General features: G+C 47.3%; 1 pseudogene; it reads right to left on the reverse strand.

Annotated features, from left to right (window-relative positions):
* Positions 1–9,987: 9,987 nt before the first annotated feature.
* On the reverse strand, positions 9,988–11,523 carry LOC125520844 (AT-hook motif nuclear-localized protein 22 pseudogene; annotated as a pseudogene).
* Positions 11,524–12,161: the final 638 nt, after the last annotated feature.

Consider the following 12,161-nt stretch of genomic DNA (forward strand, 5'->3'; position numbering starts at 1 on the left):
GGATCGCACGCGGGGGTACTTGTTAAGAGGGCGACATAGAGCGAGGGGGTTGCGTGCCCGAGCATTGCACGACATCTCGCATCCTCCTGCGGGTTCCTTTCCTGGTGCATGCACCGGCACCCGGCTCAGGAAATTTTGCTACAGGCTGCCAGGGTAGGTATGCATGTGTATCTTTGTTGGCATGCACCTTATTTGATAGTGATGTTTCCGTTAATTTCAATGGAAATCTCCGGACGCCCGGCACTCGATCACTTGATATTGTGATAGTGGTTTTTCGTCAATTTCAATGGAAAATCTCCGTACGCCCCAAACGTGTGGATCGCTGTGGTCTTACAGTGTGACTTGAATTCTTGAACCCAATTCAGTCTTTAAAGTGACACGTGCACGAATCGAGAATCACCGGCCAATTCTCGACCGAACGTTCGTGTTCCGTTTGCACCTGCACTTGTACACGAGTGCGATTTTGTTTTCCACTCGGCACACAAACAGCATTATTAGAACACAAGATGGCACTTGCTCTAAAAGAAAGAAAAAAAAGATGACACGCTCGCCTATTTCATTCCAAGTAGTCCCTCTCATCGCAAATCTGTCTTACAGCGCACCTTTCTTTTCCAACATCATTGAAGGCTTACAAATGTACACCTCTATTTGTCTGCAAACACGTCTCAACATGTCCATGGATTGTCAAGTCGGTGCCGATCGTTCAATGGTAGCCATAAATATAGCCTACTCATTTGTTTCTCTTTTTTTTCTCCAAGTCATCTTTCTTGAAAATAATCAAAAATAAATACTACAATGCAATAATAATTCAAATATAAATATTACAATCCAGACATCATGTTTCAAAATAACATAGCTTAAACTAAAAAAACATTTATTCGCCCACATGTTCTAATTGTTTCCGTGAAGCACCGACAAATGCATCATGTCACATCCCAAAATTTTCAAATTATGATGCGAGCATGTCATTCATAAGCATGCCATGATTTCAATGCATTTTCGGGTTTGGGGATAAATTTGGCTATTCTATAAACCCTAATTTAATTATAGAATTATTTAAATGGTCCATATCGAGTCCATTTGCAGAAATGAATTTCCAAACATGCGTTGGGTCTGGAAATATTTTCCTATAAACTATAATAGCCCTACTGTCTTTGTGCATGTTTCTGAATTTTTAGAATTTGAATTCGTATTGTTTAAACAGAATTTGAATGGGTATTATGTAAACCCAAATGCAAATTATAGGTCAGATCTGTAAGAAAAAGGAAATGGCTACTGTAGCCATTCACTGGGATTAACGGTGCAGACCAGCTGGCCACCTCACCCAATTCATATTAGCATGGCCGAACCGGTACGCGCAGCGCGGTTAAGTCATGCACAGATGATGTGTATCGCCTGCTGCGAGCGCTAGCAACGGGCAGACAAATCAATCGTGCTACACGCGCTTGCAAGCTAGCCGATTTGAAACGTTTTCGGACAGGGTTTTCTTTTATTTTTTATTTTTTTTATTACTGATTAGCAAATATGTCCGTGTGTTGCAATGGAAAAGTAAATATTTTTTTATCCAAGCAATTATTCTCATTTCGATTCAACTTTGGTTCTGAATCGTAATAATGATGGCGTGCACCTACGGCCAAGCTCAGATAGCAATCAGTCGGTGTCGTTCAACATTACGGAGGACGCATCTATTAATTAAGTCTATTTAAGAAAGTCTATATGTGACACCGTCACATGCCAGCGGATAAAACACAAATTAAGATCTTATATATCGATTCCAATAATAACGTCCATGACTATCACAAGAATTGTTTGGATATTTTCAAAATAAATCTTCATCTACTTCTGATGTTCATAAGTTTTATAAGTGTATGTATTTGCTACAAAATTTATTTGTGTATTCACTATAAAAAGAATTGTGTAGTCCATTGATAAGTACGTGTGCGAATTTCATCAAAAAGATTACGTACGTAGGGTCTTCGATCATAGGACATGTACAGAGAGAGAAGCTGCAGGAAGTACAACATGCCTATGGATTGTAATTGATTCGTGTTATCGTTTCCCTCACTCTGTCCTTGCTAAGTAGCACAAAGCAATGTGTGTTGCACGTTCATTTGCAATACGAATCGATGCCTGTACGAAGTAATGACGGATCATGCGCCAATTATTTGGGTTGCACCTCAAATAGCATTTCGTTTAATTAATTAATAGATAAAAATAACATCATATTCAGATTCTACACAGTTTTCTAATCAAATTTTATATAAAACATGTTGAAATTAGAGTTGGGGTTTAAAAGATATGATTATTTTGAAAAATATTTATTCCAGATGTACTGCAGGTTGATTGACCCAAATATTAGGGGGTTTTACCTAAAAATTTAGAAAATGCTTGGTCTTCTGTTTTCTTTTCTTTTTTCCTTTTATATTTTTTATATTATTTATTTTTCAAGTTAAAAAATTAAATAAAGTTCAGAATCCCCAAAATATGTTTTAAATTTATGAAAAAATACATTTTGAATTTTTTGTGTTTTCCCAAAAATACGGGAAAACCAAACGGGCTAGCCCACACCATGTTGTGAGCGATAACTCAATCGGGCGCAGGGGGGATCGCTCGCGCCGGGTGAGCCCCAGACGGTCTGGCCCAGCAGCGCGGGAGGCCACGACCTGTTATTTATTTATTAGTTACTCAAAAAATTATTTACGTATTATTCTGTTTTCTGTTCATCATACTTTAAAATATTGTGCATACAAAAAAAATCTTTAAAAAAAATTTGAAAAATATTGCACAAGCATTTGAAAAAATGTTGAATAAGTATTAAATTTTGTTGAACAAGTATTTGCAAATTTTGAGTAAGTATTAAAAAATTTGAACAAGTATTTGAAAAATATTGAATACAGATTAGAAAGTGTTGAGCGAGTATTTGAAAAATGTTGAATAAGTATTAAAAATGTTGAACAAGTATTTGAAAAAATGTTGAATAAGTATCAAAAATGTTGAACAAGTATTTGAAAAAAGTTTCAAATACTTATTCAACATTTTTCAGTTGCTTATTCAACATTTTTCAGTTGCTTATTCAACATTTGTATACAAAAATGTTGATCATTTATTAATATATTTTTTGAAATATACAAAAAAGTAGAGTGAAAAAAACAAACATAAGAAAAAAAAACAAAAAATGGAGAAGAAAAAAGAAAACCAAACAAAAAAAGAGAAGAAAAAATAAAATAAAATAAAAAAGAAAGAAAGAAAACAAAGTGCAAAAAAGAATGAAGAAAATTGAGAAGAAAAAGGAAAGAAAAAAAGAAAAAAGAAAAACAGGAAAAATATAGAAAATTGGCTGAAAACCAGATCTTCACTTCAACTATGTTTGCGCCGAGCTACTTAGCAAGAACCCAATGCTAGCGTAGTGGTCAGGAGCGAGGCGCATCATCCCGGAGACTAGCATTCAATCCGTGAGTCCTCCACCTTTTTCTCTGTTGTTTTTAAGTGGAGGAGAAGAAAATGGGTTGACCCATTTCGTACGACGGAGCATGATTCCTTGAAAAAGCAAGAAATAGCTCTTGCGTAGGCAAAACGTACAAATTTGACCTTAGATTGAAACTATTTCACAAATTAAACTGTTCTTAAAAGTATTTCATCCGGCTGATCTCTAATGTGCAGCGCCTGACATTAAGGCGCTGCACTCTACTGTGCAACGCCTAACATTTAGGCGCCACACTGTGTAGCGCCTGACATTAAGGCGCTGCACTCTACTGTGCAACGCCTAATACTTAGGCGCCACACTGTGCAGCGCCTAACTTTAAGGAGTTGCACTACACTGTGCAGCGCCTGGCTGTAAGGAGTTGCACAGTAGAGTGCAGCGCTGTTGGGGAACGTAGCAGAAATTCAAAATTTTCTACGCATCACCAAGATCAATCTATGGAGTAATCTAGCAACAAGGGGAAGGAGAGTGCATCTACATACCCTTGTAGATCGCTAAGCGGAAGCGTTCAAGTGAACGGGGTTGATGGAGTCGTACTCGTCGTGATCCAAATCACCTATGATCCTAGTGCCGAACGGACGGCACCTCCGTGTTCAACACACGTACAGTCCGGTGACGTCTCCTACGCCTTGATCCAGCAAGGGGAGAAGAAGAGGTTGGGGAAGACTTCGTCCAGCAGCAGCACGATGGCGTGGTGGTGGTGGAGGAGCGTGGTACTCCAGCAGGGCTTCGCCAAGCACCGCAAGAGACGAGGAGGGAGAGGGGTAGGGCTGCGCCAAGGAGATGTTCTCGTGTGTATGGCAGCCCAAAACCCCCACTATATATAGGGGAAAGGGAAGGGCTGCGCCCCCACCTAGGTTTCCACCCCTAGGGGTGGCGGCCAGCCCTAGATCCCATCTAGAGGGCGGCCAAGGGGGGAGAGAGGGGGGGCGCACCACTAGGTGGGCCTTAGGCCCATCTGAGCCTAGGGTTTCCCCCTTTTCCCTTCTCTCTTCGCCTTGGGCCCTGGTGGGGGGGCGCACCAGCCCACCTGGGGCTGGTCCCCTCTCACACTTGGCCCACGCAGCTCGATAGCCCCACCTGGTGGACCCCTGGGACCCTCCCGGTGGTCCCGGTACGTTATCGATAGCACCCGAAACTTTTCCGGTGACCAAAACAGGACTTCCCACATATAAATCTTTACCTCCGGACCATTCCGGAACTCCTCGTGATGTCCGGGATCTCATCCGAGACTCCAAACAACATTCGGTAACCACGTATATCTATTCCCTATAACCCTAGCGTCATCGAACCTTAAGTGTGTAGACCCTACGGGTTCGGGAGTCATGCAGACATGGCCGAGACAACTCTCCGGTCAATAACCAACAGCGGGATCTGGATACCCATGTTGGCTCCCACATGCTCCACGATGATCTCATCGGATGAACCACGATGTCAAGGACTTAATCAATCCCGTATATAATTCCCTTTGTCTAGCGGTACGATACTTGCCCGAGATTCGATCGTCGGTATTCCGATACCTTGTTCAATCTCGTTACTGGCAAGTCTCTTTACTCGTTCCGTAACACATCATCCCGTGATCAACTCCTTGGTCACATTGTGCACATTATGATGATGTCCTACCGAGTGGGCCCAGAGATACCTCTCCGTTTACACGGAGTGACAAATCCCAGTCTCGATTCGTGCCAACCCAACAGACACTTTCGGAGATACCTGTAGTGTACTTTTATAGCCACCCAGTTATGTTGTGACGTTTGGCACACCCAAAGCACTCCTACGGTATCCGGGAGTTGCACAATCTCATGGTCTAAGGAAATGATACTTGACATTAGAAAAGCTTTAGCATACGAACTACACGATCTTTGTGCTAGGCTTAGGATTGGGTCTTGTCCATCACATCATTCTCCTAATGATGTGATTCCGTTATCAACGACATCCAATGTCCATGGTCAGGAAACCATAACCATTTATTGATCAACGAGCTAGTCAACTAGAGGCTTACTAGGGACATGGTGTTGTCTATGTATCCACACATGTATCTGAGTTTCCTATCAATACAATTCTAGCATGGATAATAAAAAATTATCATGAACAAGGAAATATAATAATAACCAATTTATTATTGCCTCTAGGGCATATTTTCAACAAGCGCCTTGTTGTTGGGCGCTGCACAAAAGGGTCAGCAGTGTGAAATATTTTTTAAAACAGTTTAGTTTGTGAAATACTTTCGTTTTAAGATCAAATTTGCCAATTTTGCCTCTCGCGCACTACATCAGGGTCGTTGCGGGGGATACACATCAACTCCCCTAAATCTTCAGCGAGAGGAGGCTATCGTCTCGCTTAAAGCAAGAAATAGCTTTCGACTAAAGCAACTCGCAATCCATCAATTACAACCGCCTATGTGGCTACTCCGGTGTGTTGGGAAACATAATAGAAAACAAAAACATTCGTGCCTATGAATAAAACCCAGGACACACTATGACAATGCCCGATTCTGCACTAGTGGTGATTTTAGTGTGCTTCAATCTCGACGGGCCATCGTACGGTATCCTGCCTTTTTCTCTGTTGTTTTTAAGTGGAGGAGAAGAAAATGGGTTGACTCATTTCATACGACGGAGCAAGATTCCTTGAGAAAGCAAGAAATAGCTCTCGCGCACTACATCAGGGTCGTTGCGGGGGATACACATCAACTCCCCTAAATCTTCAGCGAGAGGAGGCTATCGTCTCGCTTAAAGCAAAAAATAGCTTTCGACTGAAGCAACTCGCAATCCTCAATTACAACCGCCTAAGTGGCTACTCCGGCGTGTTGGGAAACATGATAGAAAACAAAAACATTCATGCCTATGAATAAAACCTAGGACCAACTATGACAATGCCCGATTCTGCACTAGTGGTGATTTTAGTGTGCTTCAATCTCGACGGGCCATCGTACGGTAACCTGCCAGAATTTGAAGCACCAAGAAATTATGGGAGGTCATGACTATTTGTGTGATCATGCACACCATGATCATAGAGGATGAACGTGAGGACAAAATCTTCGTCCAAGGGTTCCAATTTCAGGATGAAAATATTGTGACTGAGCATGGAGTACCCGCAACGTTTGCATCATTCACCCAATTTTATCATGAACTGCGTGATTGGACAACTAACATTCAACTTCAAAATGATTTGATTAAGCATACATGGACTCACCTTGGCAACCTATCGATGTGACAGCTCTTTTTCTTTTTTAATATATTTATGATTTTTTTATTTGGTTTGTAAACTACGAGATTTTTATTTGATTTAAAGTATGTGATTTAAACTTTGGGCAATGTTTAGATTTGTATGCAAAAAAAGTGCGTAAAAATATGGACGCATACTGGCCGCGCGGATGAAATGTATCGGTCGGTCAGGCACACTGGCCTGCAAACACATGGACGAGGCCGGACGCCGCCCCTATGGCCAACCCAAACAGACAAAAACCAGATCAAATCCGCGCCGTGCGTTGGAGTTGCCCTTACGCGCTCCCATAGTCGTGTCTTGGTTTCATATGAAATTCTTCCGTGACATTGAGGGGATATCATAGAAAACTAACATTCAAAGAAAAATCATGAAAATCACATTTGAAAATTTCTAAAAATAATTCTGGAAAAAATACGGGATGTTAGCGTGATGTTTTATTATCACGCAAAAATTTCAAATTGAAACACATTATGAGATGTCACCCGAACATGCCGTATATTATCGAGATTTTGTTGAAACTTAAAAAAAATCATGCGGTTTTTATCGATTTTCACCGAACGTTGGTTTCATAGTATGATATTCTCCCTCGTGACGTTTGAGTCTGATGACCGAGAGCACACCTTTGACCAGAGAAGGAGGTGCGATGGCATCAAAAGTTGCAAAGCTGAACGAGTCCCAAAGCGGTGCTCTGCCCCCTCCTGCATCTCTCCCGATGAACACGAAACAGCACCGAGCACGAACAAAATTTCCAGGATCGCACTGCTCGGGAGAAGAGCGGCAGAAGCAGCAGATCGCTAGAATCTTTACCCCTCCCGCAGCAACAGTAAATGGTACGCCCTCTCTCTCTTTCCCTCTGCACAGCCATAACCGCATGTATAGCCTTTGGCTCTATCTGAACAACCGCAGCAGCGATCGCAGCCACGCATGCACTGCCAAGAAATAAAGGAGGAGATCGACTGAAACAGCCACCGAGCCCATCTTTTCTCTCGAGGATATGCTCGAGAAGGACCAAGGATTTGGGCGCAGTCAAACATACCTTTCGTCGAATGCCAGATGACAAAAACATGTGATGTTGGTACCATGAAGTACTCCTCCAAATTTGATTACTTCAAATTTGATTAATATCGATTTCATTTGAAGAAATACTAGATGGACCAATGCATTTAGAAATACATTACTTGTACACTATTTGATTTAGGCTCCCGCTGGCTGGCATAGTTTCGTGGCTGGAGCTCGTGCCACGCCGGGCTGCCAAAAGGATCTAGGAGACCTCAACCTGGCATTACTGACGGACAAAACAGAGGACTAGGGACATAACTGTAGTTACTTCTTTTTCTACAGGGGAGGCTAGATTGCAAAGTGGAGTAGGCTCGTACGACTAGCACGCTGTAGAAAATCGTACTAATCCTGAAATTGTCGCAGACCCTAAACTAGGGTTCAAAATCCTCACCCGATCACTCCTTAATCCAGAGTCGACACTGGCAAAATTGAACAGAAGCAGGCAATTGCCCATGTCATGAGGCCAACTCCACCGCACGACCTCAAACGGACGTCCGGTTTGCCCGAATTTTGTTCATTTGGGGCGGCAATGGATTCACCCATGTCCGCGTCTGTCCAATGGGTCGCGGATGCGCCCAGCGCGCGGCTGCACCCTAAATCTTGTCCGTATTAGACGTGTTTAAAGAAACATAAAAACTTAATAAAATGACTTTAAAAAATAAATAAACGCAGTTTAAAAAACTTAAAACTTAAGTTACGGTTCATGGCCACAAAACGGCCCAGTTTCACGTTTAACTTGACATGATTAAATATAAAAAGGAAAATAATAAAGGGCCGCAGCTAGCGCCCTCCTGCCCGTGCCCATCGATGCCGTCGCCGTCTTCAGTGGCCGCCGACGTCGTCGTCGTCGCTGACGAGGTCCATGTAGGCCGGCGGCGTCCAGAGGTGGGCCGACGGTGCGTGGTAGACGGGGGCGGGCTGGACGGCGGGAGGTGCCTACACGACCTCCTCCCGTGGCGACGCCTCCCGCTCCGGTGACCGCGGCGGAGTGGCGCACCAGTTGACGCCCACGGCGGCGGCCATCTCCGGTGCAGTGCAGGACCAGACCCACCCCTGGCCCACCAGACCCGGATGGAACGCGGCCACCGGCTCCTCCTCCATTGCCTCCTCCGCGGCTACCATCTCCAGCTCGGGGATGGCTACCTCGCCGGCGGCGGAGCGGGCCATCATCTCCTTCAGGCCCTCCCATTGCCGCTCATCGTGCGTGTACATAGAGTCCTCCATCACACGCGCCATGAGACGGGCCTCCTCTTCCTCTGTCATGCGAGGAGGTGGTGGTGGAGATGGCGACGGCGACGGCGACGGCGGGGCGTACCTGTCGTCGTAGTACAGGTCATCGGGAAGGAGGCGGCAGCGGCGCTCGATCTCTTCACGGCGCGCACGACCTCTCGCCGGGATCGGCACACGATTGGCGGACAGGTGCCAGTTGTTGGGGAGGTGGACGTCGCTCCAGGGAAGCGGCGTCCTCGTCTCCCAATAACGGCGGCACACCGACGCGCGAATGTAGTGCCGGTCGCGCTCGCCGGCGAACGTGGGGGCGATGGAGAAAGCGGGCGGCGCGGGGGGGCCGGCGTGCTGGTGATGTGGCCTCCTTCACGGAGCCGGCACGGCGCCCCGACGAGGAGCCGGCCTCGCGGTCGTGCTTCCCCTTACGGTTCCAGAAGCCCATGGCTTCGAGATGGCCGGCCGGCGAGCTCGAGGACAAGGAAAGGCTAGGGTTTAGCGTTGTCGGGTTTCGAGGAGGCCGCGGGATGGAGTGAGGCAGTGTGGACGACGACCGGTCCACGGGTTCCTCATTTAAGAAGGACGGCGACCTTCCACTGGGCCGATGACAGGTGAGACCGGCCACCCGTGCGCATTGATGTTGGCGGATGGAAGGTAGGTGGCCGCCCCGCCAGGCGGACGAGTGGCGCGTCCGTTCGGTATCCGTGGCGATCCAAACCCGACACAAAGATACGCTCGAAATGGATCGGCCCGGACACAAAACGGATCAGATGAATCTGGGCCGTCACGCGCTGGGCTGCCTCGTTTGTCTGTTTTACCCAAACGGATGGGACCGGACAGAATGAGGTCGCACGGTGGAGTTGTCCTGATCAAGTGACACATGCATTGGAAAACAAAGACCGGAAGACACCTTGCGTTGCGTGATCACCATGCTTTCATTTTTGTTAAATTGTTGTGGGAGGGGTAGTACTAGTAGAAGGTCGAACTGAGAATTAAAGTAAGAGTAAGAAGCATCATTGCATAGAAAAGTTGCTGTAAAAAGGCCACGGATTCGTGATGAAAAATATTACAGGATGAAACCGGAAGAAAGAACGGGACATCGACGTAACCTTTTCATTCTTCCGGATTCTTGTTGAACTATCCAAAATAAATTCTTGCGACGCTGAGATTTTTCCGACATGAGCACTAAAAGTCTAAAAAACTAGTCCACAAAATGTCTTCACCCATAATTTTACATGCATTGCATACTCCACAAATCGCCTCAAGTGCAAAGCCTGCAACACGTACCGTAGACAAAATGCTTTCCCACGGTGATCGATTGCAGTTTCTTCGGATCTCCTAGTAATTCTGATGCGACGCCATTGCTAAAGAACGACCTTGCTTGAAGATGGTCGAAGCAATCATGGCCTGACGCCGCTCCAGCTCCCCAAGTTGTCTCCGGGTCCGGGCAAGTGGTAGCTCCCAACATTCCCTTCAAGATTGCACAACGGCAAGCCAAGCCCACCGGCCTCGCCTCCGGTCACCTCCGACGACTGCGACGCCGCGGGCTGCTGCGGTAAGGCGCCGGGGGACTGCGCTGCTGCGGCTGCTCCCTGCGCCTCTGTGGCTGCGGTGGCCGTGCCGGCCTCCTCTGCCTCCCCCTCCAGCGGTAGGCGCTCGTAGACGGCATTGGCGAACGACGCGGCCATGAGGAACACGGGCCCCGCGGCGACGAGCTGGCCGACCACGCTGCCGCCGACGACCTGCCCCTGCCAGCCGGCGAGGTACACGGCGAGGCTGCTGGCAGCCGGGGGTGCCGGCGGCGGCAGCACCGTGCCCGTCAGCGACAGGATCTCGAACTGCCCCTGCAGGGTGGCAACGAGGCCGCCAGGCGACGACGACGACGGCGCGCCGGGCTGACGAAGCGCGACGTTGGTGACGACCCCGGCGCCGCTGAGCACGCAGAAGCCGCGCCGGCGGCGGCGCGCGTACTCGGCTAGGCACTCGACGATGTCGGCGCCGTCGGCGACCTCGAGGATGTGGGAGTGGAACGCGTTGGGGCTGTCCCACATCACGATGATGGGCGGCTTGGGCTTGTTCTTGGACCCCGGCGGCCTCCCCCGCGGGCGCCGCATCGGCCGCGCGGGCCCCCCGCCGCCGTCCGCCAGCACCATGGCCGATGAGGAGGGCTGCTGCTGGTCGGCGCCGCCCCCGTGTTGCCCGGCCCCGGCGCCGGAGGCGGGGCTCCTGACCGGCGACGCCATGGAGTGATGCTCCGCCTTGACATGCGCGATGGGGGAGAACGGCGTCGACTGCTGCTGCTGCGCGAGGAGGAGGTCGAGGTAGTGCGACGCGCCCCGGGGCTCGCCGGCGCCAGGGTCCATCCCGGCCATGGCGCTCCCATCGGCGCGCTCCCACCCGTTGCTCGCCGCCAGCTTCTTGATCTCTTGAGCCTCCGCCTGGTATTTCTGGCCAGCGCGGCGCGACGCCGCACAAGCAAAAGCGATAGTGTACCGTGGCCGTAGGCGGTGGAGTTTGGAGCCGAGACAGTGGCACCGATGAGGACATATTCAGCGCTAGACCAGGGCATTGACCGGGCGGGCAGGGCCGGGTTTCAGGCCAGGCCTTGCAAAGGCCGACAACAAAATGCCAAGCCCAGCCCGTAGCCATGGAAATGGCTATTTTGGTAATACAAATTAATAAAAAAAATCAGGATTAAATCATGTAACTTTATTCAAGCATGAAAACCATTAAGGTGATTCTAGAAAAAACCATTAAGGCAAAATGCTTTGGATCGAAGATCCAAAAAAGAAAAAACTACTAGCTCTGTTCACTAATGTAAGATGGTTTGTCAAATGTCTTACATTAGTGAATAGAGCGTGTACAAAATAATTTCTCAAATTAGAAATTACAATAAAATCTCCTGCATGCATCTTCTTGGAAATAATTTTTGGAATACAAAATCTCCTGCCTTCAACAAAGACACTGCAATTAAACTAGAGTATTAACATAGTCGCTTGTACACGAACTTGATTATTGACAAAAGTACCAGAAAGCCCCTGATTCGCCCCAAAAAGATGGAAAATCATGAACAGTAAACATATTTGGTTGAGGATGAGCCCTTGAAAGTGCAGCCTGTAGATTGTTAAGGGATTGGCTAGGGGTAAGTCGACTAAAAATTCTATTTGGGCAG

Source organism: Triticum urartu, chromosome 7A, assembly GCF_056163025.1.
Source record: "Triticum urartu cultivar PI428250 chromosome 7A, HENAU_Tu73, whole genome shotgun sequence".
NCBI lineage: Eukaryota > Viridiplantae > Streptophyta > Magnoliopsida > Poales > Poaceae > Triticum > Triticum urartu.